The following is a 13403-nucleotide window of genomic DNA, read 5'->3' as shown; positions in this document are numbered from 1 at the left end:
GTGTCAAGAGGAGGGTCACGACGTGGAAAATTGTCAAAAGAAAAGGAAATGCCATCTGTGTGGTGAGGAGGGCCATCTTCTTGGCTCGTGTCCTAAGAAAAAGTCTGAGAAAAATTCAGAGAAAAAGGAAGCTGTAAAAAGAAGCAGAGAGGAACCAGCTGAAGTGAAAGAACCAGAAGTGGAGCAGGTTCCAACTAGAAGACCTACAGAGCAGAAGAAGAAGAGAGAGGAGGAAGTGTATGTGCCAGTGCAGTATTTTGGTGTGCTTGGTGGTTTGTTGGAAAATTTGTCGGAAGCAGAAAGAAAAACGTTTGACAAAGATATGATGGATCTAAAGATAGGCTTGAAGAACCGGGAGGAAGAAGCTCGGGATAAAGTCTATTTTTCTTTCAAGGCAGACATGAACCGTTTTGTTGAAACGTATAAAATTCCAGGCTGGTTGGCGTCTCAAGTTAAGAAAGATATAGCAAATGGCAATATCAGTCGAGGACTGATAGACTTTCTAATGGTGTTTGCATGGAGGAAGGGGATGACCTTCTAATTTGGTTTTGCTTAATTAGAAAGTAATGTTTGGTTTTGCTATTTTATGTTGTTTCTTATTTTGTTTTTAAATGTTCTATTTTGTTTCATTAGTGTTTAAGAAAAGAAATAAAAACATGTTACCTGATGATGAACACAAAATTGAGTTCCAAATAAGATCTTGGAACTCTGAGTGAGTTCTGAGGGCTAACTTAAAAAAAAAAATCTGTTCTTATCAGTTTAATATCTGATACGTCCCCTATCTGGGGACCATATATTAAATGGATTTTTGAGAACGGGGGCCGATTTCGAAGCTTGCTTCCGTCGCCCTATGCATTGACCCGATATGGCAGTATCTTCGGGTACAGTGCACCACCCCCTTACAGGGTTAAAAAGAAAGATTCCTACTTTCATTGCTACCTGCTTGCTGGCTAGCCAGCTAGCCAGCCCTGTGGGCCTTGCTGCTGCTGCTGCTGCAGCCAAAAAACAAAAGGTGGTGCTGCTGCTGCTTCTGCTTCTGCTTGTGTCTGGCCGCTGTTGGAGCGTCCAGGCACAGGACTTCTGCTGCTGCTGACTAAATGGCCTCCTTAATTGGATCATTTGAGTAGCCAGCACACCTGTGCAGGTAGGGCATGACATGATAGGCAGCTGCCTTGATAGCGGGTGGGTGCTGAATGTTCCTAATTGACAAAATAAGATTAATGCTTATGAAGAAATATAAAATCTCATCCCTTCCCCAATATCGCGCCACACCCCTACCCCTTAATTCCCTGGTTGAACTTGATGGACATATGTCTTTTTTCGACCGTACTAACTATGTAACTATGTAACATAACATGGGGGGGGGGGGTCTCCTGGCTGTTCACACAGGTGTGTCATTGCTGTACATTGACCATGCATTGCTTCTGTGGTATTGCAAAGGCAAAGACAAATGCTTCCAGCCATCCATTGCACTAATGGATTGGTCATCAGCTGGCTGTCTATGTCCCGCATCAATATAGACCAAAGTACAGAGGGTTAGGCTATGCTATTGTGCACCTACCTGATGCATCAGAAGGTGCGAGGCCCTTGCTAAATTCTGTGCACAGACTTTGAGATCTATGCTTTAGACTGTATCTAAACCTGCTCCAACATGGACTGACATTCTGGCCTACTTTCAGCCGATGCGACTTGTCTGTCGCTGAACAGTCGCTTTTTATGTATTCAGCACCTATGTATAATGTTGTAAAAATGCTCTAGAAGCTAAAGTCGCAGAAATGTCACACATATTTGGCCTGCAACTTTCTGTGCGACAAATTCAGACAGGAAAAATCAGTATAAATCCTTAGAAAATTATCCCCCAGTGTCTCCATCTGCTGGCGGTATTGAATAAGCATTGCTGCACTGATGGGGTATGCATTAGACGAAAAAAAAGAAGAAAAAGAAGAATAATACGCCCAGAAAAGAGGCGAAAAGGAGAAAAACGTAAAAAAACGTGAAAAAAAAGTAAGAGGAAGAGAAGGGAAAAAAAGGTGGAAATGGGTTTAAAAGTGATTTCGGCGGAGAAATATATATATATATATATATATATATATATATATACGCGCACACACACACATATATATAAACGTATTCTCCGTTGAGATATTGCAGCCGCTGCTGTGTCCAGGCCCAGGAGCCTTAGCACTGTGCTGTGATGTCACTCAATACCACTGACATCACTAGGTGTAAACAACATCTCTCCTTTGCTGTGTATGTGACTATGGAGCTGTTTGGTGATGTCGTCTATTATGGCCTTCATAGAAGCAACAGGAGATTGTTGCATCCATCTAGAACCCTCAGAACTACAGTGCTATGATGTCACTCACTTCCACAGGCCTTGCAGAGTGTAAACAACAACAACCCAGCTTTGTTGTGTATGTAACCATAGGGATTTGTGATGTCACCTAGAACCTTCACAGCAGCGACAGCTTTATGAGGAGCATCAGCACTGCTCTGCCTGAGCAGAACCATCACCGCCATAGGTTGTCAAATAACCCGGGTTTAACCCACACAGGTAAGTCCAATGGGGTGCAGGCATGTCCTCTATGCTTACAGCTTCCCGTGGGTGTTGGTTTGATACCGTTTGGGGACAGCCAAGGAGGCATCTGCAGGCAACAAAGGTAGGTGTGTGCTTGTGTGTGTGTTTCCTATGCAGATCCTAAGCCCAGTGTCACATGCAAGTAGGAGGAGTAAGAAGGGTTCCTGGCAAATCCGGGTTATGGATTGCATTTAAAAAGGCCCCGTGGGAGTGCAATGGGCCCCTGTCTTGCTGCTTAGCAATAATGGTATGGGTTTAGGTTCTGCTGTGTGTACTGGTGGTTGACTGCCCCCCAGCCCAGAGTGTGCATGGAAAATTGTCTGGCAGCCTCCCTGACAGCAAGCAGTGATAGTGCCCATGAAGGGGACCTTGTTGGGCCCGCCCCTTTCACGGTTATCGCTTCTCGGCCTTTTGGCTAAGATCAAGTGTAGTATCTGTTCTTATCAGTTTAATATCTGATACGTCCCCTATCTGGGGACCATATATTAAATGGATTTTTGAGAACGGGGGCCGATTTCGAAGCTTGCTTCCGTCGCCCTATGCATTGACCCGATATGGCAGTATCTTCGGGTACAGTGCACCACCCCCTTACAGGGTTAAAAAGAAAGATTCCTACTTTCATTGCTACCTGCTTGCTGGCTAGCCAGCTAGCCAGCCCTGTGGGCCTTGCTGCTGCTGCTGCTGCAGCCAAAAAACAAAAGGTGGTGCTGCTGCTGCTTCTGCTTCTGCTTGTGTCTGGCCGCTGTTGGAGCGTCCAGGCACAGGACTTCTGCTGCTGCTGACTAAATGGCCTCCTTAATTGGATCATTTGAGTAGCCAGCACACCTGTGCAGGTAGGGCATGACATGATAGGCAGCTGCCTTGATAGCGGGTGGGTGCTGAATGTTCCTAATTGACAAAATAAGATTAATGCTTATGAAGAAATATAAAATCTCATCCCTTCCCCAATATCGCGCCACACCCCTACCCCTTAATTCCCTGGTTGAACTTGATGGACATATGTTCTTTTTTCGACCGTACTAACTATGTAACTATGTAACATAACATGGGGGGGGGGGGGTCTCCTGGCTGTTCACACAGGTGTGTCATTGCTGTACATTGACCATGCATTGCTTCTGTGGTATTGCAAAGGCAAAGACAAATGCTTCCAGCCATCCATTGCACTAATGGATTGGTCATCAGCTGGCTGTCTATGTCCCGCATCAATATAGACCAAAGTACAGAGGGTTAGGCTATGCTATTGTGCACCTACCTGATGCATCAGAAGGTGCGAGGCCCTTGCTAAATTCTGTGCACAGACTTTGAGATCTATGCTTTAGACTGTATCTAAACCTGCTCCAACATGGACTGACATTCTGGCCTACTTTCAGCCGATGCGACTTGTCTGTCGCTGAACAGTCGCTTTTTATGTATTCAGCACCTATGTATAATGTTGTAAAAATGCTCTAGAAGCTAAAGTCGCAGAAATGTCACACATATTTGGCCTGCAACTTTCTGTGCGACAAATTCAGACAGGAAAAATCAGTATAAATCCTTAGAAAATTATCCCCCAGTGTCTCCATCTGCTGGCGGTATTGAATAAGCATTGCTGCACTGATGGGGTATGCATTAGACGAAAAAAAAGAAGAAAAAGAAGAATAATACGCCCAGAAAAGAGGCGAAAAGGAGAAAAACGTAAAAAAACGTGAAAAAAAAGTAAGAGGAAGAGAAGGGAAAAAAAGGTGGAAATGGGTTTAAAAGTGATTTCGGCGGAGAATATATATATATATATATATATATATATATATATATATATATATACGCGCACACACACACATATATATAAACGTATTCTCCGTTGAGATATTGCAGCCGCTGCTGTGTCCAGGCCCAGGAGCCTTAGCACTGTGCTGTGATGTCACTCAATACCACTGACATCACTAGGTGTAAACAACATCTCTCCTTTGCTGTGTATGTGACTATGGAGCTGTCTGGTGATGTCGTCTATTATGGCCTTCATAGAAGCAACAGGAGATTGTTGCATCCATCTAGAACCCTCAGAACTACAGTGCTATGATGTCACTCACTTCCACAGGCCTTGCAGAGTGTAAACAACAACAACCCAGCTTTGTTGTGTATGTAACCATAGGGATTTGTGATGTCACCTAGAACCTTCACAGCAGCGACAGCTTTATGAGGAGCATCAGCACTGCTCTGCCTGAGCAGAACCATCACCGCCATAGGTTGTCAAATAACCCGGGTTTAACCCACACAGGTAAGTCCAATGGGGTGCAGGCATGTCCTCTATGCTTACAGCTTCCCGTGGGTGTTGGTTTGATACCGTTTGGGGACAGCCAAGGAGGCATCTGCAGGCAACAAAGGTAGGTGTGTGCTTGTGTGTGTGTTTCCTATGCAGATCCTAAGCCCAGTGTCACATGCAAGTAGGAGGAGTAAGAAGGGTTCCTGGCAAATCCGGGTTATGGATTGCATTTAAAAAGGCCCCGTGGGAGTGCAATGGGCCCCTGTCTTGCTGCTTAGCAATAATGGTATGGGTTTAGGTTCTGCTGTGTGTACTGGTGGTTGACTGCCCCCCAGCCCAGAGTGTGCATGGAAAATTGTCTGGCAGCCTCCCTGACAGCAAGCAGTGATAGTGCCCATGAAGGGGACCTTGTTGGGCCCGCCCCTTTCACGGTTATCGCTTCTCGGCCTTTTGGCTAAGATCAAGTGTAGTATCTGTTCTTATCAGTTTAATATCTGATACGTCCCCTATCTGGGGACCATATATTAAATGGATTTTTGAGAACGGGGGCCGATTTCGAAGCTTGCTTCCGTCGCCCTATGCATTGACCCGATATGGCAGTATCTTCGGGTACAGTGCACCACCCCCTTACAGGGTTAAAAAGAAAGATTCCTACTTTCATTGCTACCTGCTTGCTGGCTAGCCAGCTAGCCAGCCCTGTGGGCCTTGCTGCTGCTGCTGCTGCAGCCAAAAAACAAAAGGTGGTGCTGCTGCTGCTTCTGCTTCTGCTTGTGTCTGGCCGCTGTTGGAGCGTCCAGGCACAGGACTTCTGCTGCTGCTGACTAAATGGCCTCCTTAATTGGATCATTTGAGTAGCCAGCACACCTGTGCAGGTAGGGCATGACATGATAGGCAGCTGCCTTGATAGCGGGTGGGTGCTGAATGTTCCTAATTGACAAAATAAGATTAATGCTTATGAAGAAATATAAAATCTCATCCCTTCCCCAATATCGCGCCACACCCCTACCCCTTAATTCCCTGGTTGAACTTGATGGACATATGTCTTTTTTCGACCGTACTAACTATGTAACTATGTAACATAACATGGGGGGGGGGGGTCTCCTGGCTGTTCACACAGGTGTGTCATTGCTGTACATTGACCATGCATTGCTTCTGTGGTATTGCAAAGGCAAAGACAAATGCTTCCAGCCATCCATTGCACTAATGGATTGGTCATCAGCTGGCTGTCTATGTCCCGCATCAATATAGACCAAAGTACAGAGGGTTAGGCTATGCTATTGTGCACCTACCTGATGCATCAGAAGGTGCGAGGCCCTTGCTAAATTCTGTGCACAGACTTTGAGATCTATGCTTTAGACTGTATCTAAACCTGCTCCAACATGGACTGACATTCTGGCCTACTTTCAGCCGATGCGACTTGTCTGTCGCTGAACAGTCGCTTTTTATGTATTCAGCACCTATGTATAATGTTGTAAAAATGCTCTAGAAGCTAAAGTCGCAGAAATGTCACACATATTTGGCCTGCAACTTTCTGTGCGACAAATTCAGACAGGAAAAATCAGTATAAATCCTTAGAAAATTATCCCCCAGTGTCTCCATCTGCTGGCGGTATTGAATAAGCATTGCTGCACTGATGGGGTATGCATTAGACGAAAAAAAAGAAGAAAAAGAAGAATAATACGCCCAGAAAAGAGGCGAAAAGGAGAAAAACGTAAAAAAACGTGAAAAAAAAGTAAGAGGAAGAGAAGGGAAAAAAAGGTGGAAATGGGTTTAAAAGTGATTTCGGCGGAGAAATATATATATATATATATATATATATATATATATATATATACGCGCACACACACACATATATATAAACGTATTCTCCGTTGAGATATTGCAGCCGCTGCTGTGTCCAGGCCCAGGAGCCTTAGCACTGTGCTGTGATGTCACTCAATACCACTGACATCACTAGGTGTAAACAACATCTCTCCTTTGCTGTGTATGTGACTATGGAGCTGTTTGGTGATGTCGTCTATTATGGCCTTCATAGAAGCAACAGGAGATTGTTGCATCCATCTAGAACCCTCAGAACTACAGTGCTATGATGTCACTCACTTCCACAGGCCTTGCAGAGTGTAAACAACAACAACCCAGCTTTGTTGTGTATGTAACCATAGGGATTTGTGATGTCACCTAGAACCTTCACAGCAGCGACAGCTTTATGAGGAGCATCAGCACTGCTCTGCCTGAGCAGAACCATCACCGCCATAGGTTGTCAAATAACCCGGGTTTAACCCACACAGGTAAGTCCAATGGGGTGCAGGCATGTCCTCTATGCTTACAGCTTCCCGTGGGTGTTGGTTTGATACCGTTTGGGGACAGCCAAGGAGGCATCTGCAGGCAACAAAGGTAGGTGTGTGCTTGTGTGTGTGTTTCCTATGCAGATCCTAAGCCCAGTGTCACATGCAAGTAGGAGGAGTAAGAAGGGTTCCTGGCAAATCCGGGTTATGGATTGCATTTAAAAAGGCCCCGTGGGAGTGCAATGGGCCCCTGTCTTGCTGCTTAGCAATAATGGTATGGGTTTAGGTTCTGCTGTGTGTACTGGTGGTTGACTGCCCCCCAGCCCAGAGTGTGCATGGAAAATTGTCTGGCAGCCTCCCTGACAGCAAGCAGTGATAGTGCCCATGAAGGGGACCTTGTTGGGCCCGCCCCTTTCACGGTTATCGCTTCTCGGCCTTTTGGCTAAGATCAAGTGTAGTATCTGTTCTTATCAGTTTAATATCTGATACGTCCCCTATCTGGGGACCATATATTAAATGGATTTTTGAGAACGGGGGCCGATTTCGAAGCTTGCTTCCGTCGCCCTATGCATTGACCCGATATGGCAGTATCTTCGGGTACAGTGCACCACCCCCTTACAGGGTTAAAAAGAAAGATTCCTACTTTCATTGCTACCTGCTTGCTGGCTAGCCAGCTAGCCAGCCCTGTGGGCCTTGCTGCTGCTGCTGCTGCAGCCAAAAAACAAAAGGTGGTGCTGCTGCTGCTTCTGCTTCTGCTTGTGTCTGGCCGCTGTTGGAGCGTCCAGGCACAGGACTTCTGCTGCTGCTGACTAAATGGCCTCCTTAATTGGATCATTTGAGTAGCCAGCACACCTGTGCAGGTAGGGCATGACATGATAGGCAGCTGCCTTGATAGCGGGTGGGTGCTGAATGTTCCTAATTGACAAAATAAGATTAATGCTTATGAAGAAATATTAAAATCTCATCCCTTCCCCAATATCGCGCCACACCCCTACCCCTTAATTCCCTGGTTGAACTTGATGGACATATGTCTTTTTTCGACCGTACTAACTATGTAACTATGTAACATAACATGGGGGGGGGGGGGTCTCCTGGCTGTTCACACAGGTGTGTCATTGCTGTACATTGACCATGCATTGCTTCTGTGGTATTGCAAAGGCAAAGACAAATGCTTCCAGCCATCCATTGCACTAATGGATTGGTCATCAGCTGGCTGTCTATGTCCCGCATCAATATAGACCAAAGTACAGAGGGTTAGGCTATGCTATTGTGCACCTACCTGATGCATCAGAAGGTGCGAGGCCCTTGCTAAATTCTGTGCACAGACTTTGAGATCTATGCTTTAGACTGTATCTAAACCTGCTCCAACATGGACTGACATTCTGGCCTACTTTCAGCCGATGCGACTTGTCTGTCGCTGAACAGTCGCTTTTTATGTATTCAGCACCTATGTATAATGTTGTAAAAATGCTCTAGAAGCTAAAGTCGCAGAAATGTCACACATATTTGGCCTGCAACTTTCTGTGCGACAAATTCAGACAGGAAAAATCAGTATAAATCCTTAAAAAATTATCCCCCAGTGTCTCCATCTGCTGGCGGTATTGAATAAGCATTGCTGCACTGATGGGGTATGCATTAGACGAAAAAAAAGAAGAAAAAGAAGAATAATACGCCCAGAAAAGAGGCGAAAAGGAGAAAAACGTAAAAAAACGTGAAAAAAAAGTAAGAGGAAGAGAAGGGAAAAAAAGGTGGAAATGGGTTTAAAAGTGATTTCGGCGGAGAAATATATATATATATATATATATATATATATATATACGCGCACACACACACATATATATAAACGTATTCTCCGTTGAGATATTGCAGCCGCTGCTGTGTCCAGGCCCAGGAGCCTTAGCACTGTGCTGTGATGTCACTCAATACCACTGACATCACTAGGTGTAAACAACATCTCTCCTTTGCTGTGTATGTGACTATGGAGCTGTTTGGTGATGTCGTCTATTATGGCCTTCATAGAAGCAACAGGAGATTGTTGCATCCATCTAGAACCCTCAGAACTACAGTGCTATGATGTCACTCACTTCCACAGGCCTTGCAGAGTGTAAACAACAACAACCCAGCTTTGTTGTGTATGTAACCATAGGGATTTGTGATGTCACCTAGAACCTTCACAGCAGCGACAGCTTTATGAGGAGCATCAGCACTGCTCTGCCTGAGCAGAACCATCACCGCCATAGGTTGTCAAATAACCCGGGTTTAACCCACACAGGTAAGTCCAATGGGGTGCAGGCATGTCCTCTATGCTTACAGCTTCCCGTGGGTGTTGGTTTGATACCGTTTGGGGACAGCCAAGGAGGCATCTGCAGGCAACAAAGGTAGGTGTGTGCTTGTGTGTGTGTTTCCTATGCAGATCCTAAGCCCAGTGTCACATGCAAGTAGGAGGAGTAAGAAGGGTTCCTGGCAAATCCGGGTTATGGATTGCATTTAAAAAGGCCCCGTGGGAGTGCAATGGGCCCCTGTCTTGCTGCTTAGCAATAATGGTATGGGTTTAGGTTCTGCTGTGTGTACTGGTGGTTGACTGCCCCCCAGCCCAGAGTGTGCATGGAAAATTGTCTGGCAGCCTCCCTGACAGCAAGCAGTGATAGTGCCCATGAAGGGGACCTTGTTGGGCCCGCCCCTTTCACGGTTATCGCTTCTCGGCCTTTTGGCTAAGATCAAGTGTAGTATCTGTTCTTATCAGTTTAATATCTGATACGTCCCCTATCTGGGGACCATATATTAAATGGATTTTTGAGAACGGGGGCCGATTTCGAAGCTTGCTTCCGTCGCCCTATGCATTGACCCGATATGGCAGTATCTTCGGGTACAGTGCACCACCCCCTTACAGGGTTAAAAAGAAAGATTCCTACTTTCATTGCTACCTGCTTGCTGGCTAGCCAGCTAGCCAGCCCTGTGGGCCTTGCTGCTGCTGCTGCTGCAGCCAAAAAACAAAAGGTGGTGCTGCTGCTGCTTCTGCTTCTGCTTGTGTCTGGCCGCTGTTGGAGCGTCCAGGCACAGGACTTCTGCTGCTGCTGACTAAATGGCCTCCTTAATTGGATCATTTGAGTAGCCAGCACACCTGTGCAGGTAGGGCATGACATGATAGGCAGCTGCCTTGATAGCGGGTGGGTGCTGAATGTTCCTAATTGACAAAATAAGATTAATGCTTATGAAGAAATATAAAATCTCATCCCTTCCCCAATATCGCGCCACACCCCTACCCCTTAATTCCCTGGTTGAACTTGATGGACATATGTCTTTTTTCGACCGTACTAACTATGTAACTATGTAACATAACATGGGGGGGGGGGTCTCCTGGCTGTTCACACAGGTGTGTCATTGCTGTACATTGACCATGCATTGCTTCTGTGGTATTGCAAAGGCAAAGACAAATGCTTCCAGCCATCCATTGCACTAATGGATTGGTCATCAGCTGGCTGTCTATGTCCCGCATCAATATAGACCAAAGTACAGAGGGTTAGGCTATGCTATTGTGCACCTACCTGATGCATCAGAAGGTGCGAGGCCCTTGCTAAATTCTGTGCACAGACTTTGAGATCTATGCTTTAGACTGTATCTAAACCTGCTCCAACATGGACTGACATTCTGGCCTACTTTCAGCCGATGCGACTTGTCTGTCGCTGAACAGTCGCTTTTTATGTATTCAGCACCTATGTATAATGTTGTAAAAATGCTCTAGAAGCTAAAGTCGCAGAAATGTCACACATATTTGGCCTGCAACTTTCTGTGCGACAAATTCAGACAGGAAAAATCAGTATAAATCCTTAGAAAATTATCCCCCAGTGTCTCCATCTGCTGGCGGTATTGAATAAGCATTGCTGCACTGATGGGGTATGCATTAGACGAAAAAAAAGAAGAAAAAGAAGAATAATACGCCCAGAAAAGAGGCGAAAAGGAGAAAAACGTAAAAAAACGTGAAAAAAAAGTAAGAGGAAGAGAAGGGAAAAAAAGGTGGAAATGGGTTTAAAAGTGATTTCGGCGGAGAAATATATATATATATATATATATATATATATATATATATATATATATATACGCGCACACACACACATATATATAAACGTATTCTCCGTTGAGATATTGCAGCCGCTGCTGTGTCCAGGCCCAGGAGCCTTAGCACTGTGCTGTGATGTCACTCAATACCACTGACATCACTAGGTGTAAACAACATCTCTCCTTTGCTGTGTATGTGACTATGGAGCTGTTTGGTGATGTCGTCTATTATGGCCTTCATAGAAGCAACAGGAGATTGTTGCATCCATCTAGAACCCTCAGAACTACAGTGCTATGATGTCACTCACTTCCACAGGCCTTGCAGAGTGTAAACAACAACAACCCAGCTTTGTTGTGTATGTAACCATAGGGATTTGTGATGTCACCTAGAACCTTCACAGCAGCGACAGCTTTATGAGGAGCATCAGCACTGCTCTGCCTGAGCAGAACCATCACCGCCATAGGTTGTCAAATAACCCGGGTTTAACCCACACAGGTAAGTCCAATGGGGTGCAGGCATGTCCTCTATGCTTACAGCTTCCCGTGGGTGTTGGTTTGATACCGTTTGGGGACAGCCAAGGAGGCATCTGCAGGCAACAAAGGTAGGTGTGTGCTTGTGTGTGTGTTTCCTATGCAGATCCTAAGCCCAGTGTCACATGCAAGTAGGAGGAGTAAGAAGGGTTCCTGGCAAATCCGGGTTATGGATTGCATTTAAAAAGGCCCCGTGGGAGTGCAATGGGCCCCTGTCTTGCTGCTTAGCAATAATGGTATGGGTTTAGGTTCTGCTGTGTGTACTGGTGGTTGACTGCCCCCCAGCCCAGAGTGTGCATGGAAAATTGTCTGGCAGCCTCCCTGACAGCAAGCAGTGATAGTGCCCATGAAGGGGACCTTGTTGGGCCCGCCCCTTTCACGGTTATCGCTTCTCGGCCTTTTGGCTAAGATCAAGTGTAGTATCTGTTCTTATCAGTTTAATATCTGATACGTCCCCTATCTGGGGACCATATATTAAATGGATTTTTGAGAACGGGGGCCGATTTCGAAGCTTGCTTCCGTCGCCCTATGCATTGACCCGATATGGCAGTATCTTCGGGTACAGTGCACCACCCCCTTACAGGGTTAAAAAGAAAGATTCCTACTTTCATTGCTACCTGCTTGCTGGCTAGCCAGCTAGCCAGCCCTGTGGGCCTTGCTGCTGCTGCTGCTGCAGCCAAAAAACAAAAGGTGGTGCTGCTGCTGCTTCTGCTTCTGCTTGTGTCTGGCCGCTGTTGGAGCGTCCAGGCACAGGACTTCTGCTGCTGCTGACTAAATGGCCTCCTTAATTGGATCATTTGAGTAGCCAGCACACCTGTGCAGGTAGGGCATGACATGATAGGCAGCTGCCTTGATAGCGGGTGGGTGCTGAATGTTCCTAATTGACAAAATAAGATTAATGCTTATGAAGAAATATAAAATCTCATCCCTTCCCCAATATCGCGCCACACCCCTACCCCTTAATTCCCTGGTTGAACTTGATGGACATATGTCTTTTTTCGACCGTACTAACTATGTAACTATGTAACATAACATGGGGGGGGGGGGTCTCCTGGCTGTTCACACAGGTGTGTCATTGCTGTACATTGACCATGCATTGCTTCTGTGGTATTGCAAAGGCAAAGACAAATGCTTCCAGCCATCCATTGCACTAATGGATTGGTCATCAGCTGGCTGTCTATGTCCCGCATCAATATAGACCAAAGTACAGAGGGTTAGGCTATGCTATTGTGCACCTACCTGATGCATCAGAAGGTGCGAGGCCCTTGCTAAATTCTGTGCACAGACTTTGAGATCTATGCTTTAGACTGTATCTAAACCTGCTCCAACATGGACTGACATTCTGGCCTACTTTCAGCCGATGCGACTTGTCTGTCGCTGAACAGTCGCTTTTTATGTATTCAGCACCTATGTATAATGTTGTAAAAATGCTCTAGAAGCTAAAGTCGCAGAAATGTCACACATATTTGGCCTGCAACTTTCTGTGCGACAAATTCAGACAGGAAAAATCAGTATAAATCCTTAGAAAATTATCCCCCAGTGTCTCCATCTGCTGGCGGTATTGAATAAGCATTGCTGCACTGATGGGGTATGCATTAGACGAAAAAAAAGAAGAAAAAGAAGAATAATACGCCCAGAAAAGAGGCGAAAAGGAGAAAAACGTAAAAAAACGTGAAAAAAAAGTAAGAGGAAGAGAAGGGAAAAAAAGGTGGAA

The 13403-nt window shown here is 45.6% G+C and overlaps 6 non-coding genes across 6 annotated transcripts; all 6 read left to right on the top strand.

The window, feature by feature from the left end:
- Positions 1 to 704: 704 nt before the first annotated feature.
- On the top strand, positions 705 to 897 carry LOC130350385 (U2 spliceosomal RNA). The gene has a single exon (XR_008887492.1). It is a non-coding gene; the product is annotated as a U2 spliceosomal RNA (small nuclear RNA).
- Positions 898 to 2973: 2076 nt separating this feature from the next.
- On the top strand, positions 2974 to 3164 carry LOC130350430 (U2 spliceosomal RNA). Its single transcript, XR_008887531.1, has one exon. It is a non-coding gene; the product is annotated as a U2 spliceosomal RNA (small nuclear RNA).
- A 2087-nt stretch (positions 3165 to 5251) lies between these two features.
- LOC130350429 (U2 spliceosomal RNA) lies at positions 5252 to 5442 on the top strand. Its single transcript, XR_008887530.1, has one exon. It is a non-coding gene; the product is annotated as a U2 spliceosomal RNA (small nuclear RNA).
- A 2082-nt stretch (positions 5443 to 7524) lies between these two features.
- LOC130350426 (U2 spliceosomal RNA) lies at positions 7525 to 7715 on the top strand. Its single transcript, XR_008887528.1, has one exon. It is a non-coding gene; the product is annotated as a U2 spliceosomal RNA (small nuclear RNA).
- Positions 7716 to 9793: 2078 nt separating this feature from the next.
- LOC130350425 (U2 spliceosomal RNA) lies at positions 9794 to 9984 on the top strand. The gene has a single exon (XR_008887527.1). It is a non-coding gene; the product is annotated as a U2 spliceosomal RNA (small nuclear RNA).
- A 2089-nt stretch (positions 9985 to 12073) lies between these two features.
- LOC130350424 (U2 spliceosomal RNA) lies at positions 12074 to 12264 on the top strand. The gene has a single exon (XR_008887526.1). It is a non-coding gene; the product is annotated as a U2 spliceosomal RNA (small nuclear RNA).
- The last annotated feature ends 1139 nt before the right edge of the window (positions 12265 to 13403 follow it).

This window comes from Hyla sarda, unplaced genomic scaffold, assembly GCF_029499605.1.
Source record: "Hyla sarda isolate aHylSar1 unplaced genomic scaffold, aHylSar1.hap1 scaffold_945, whole genome shotgun sequence".
Classification (NCBI taxonomy): Eukaryota; Metazoa; Chordata; class Amphibia; order Anura; family Hylidae; genus Hyla; species Hyla sarda.
The sequence above is the reverse complement of the archived record's forward strand: the minus strand, read 5'-3'. Positions and strand labels throughout refer to the sequence as shown.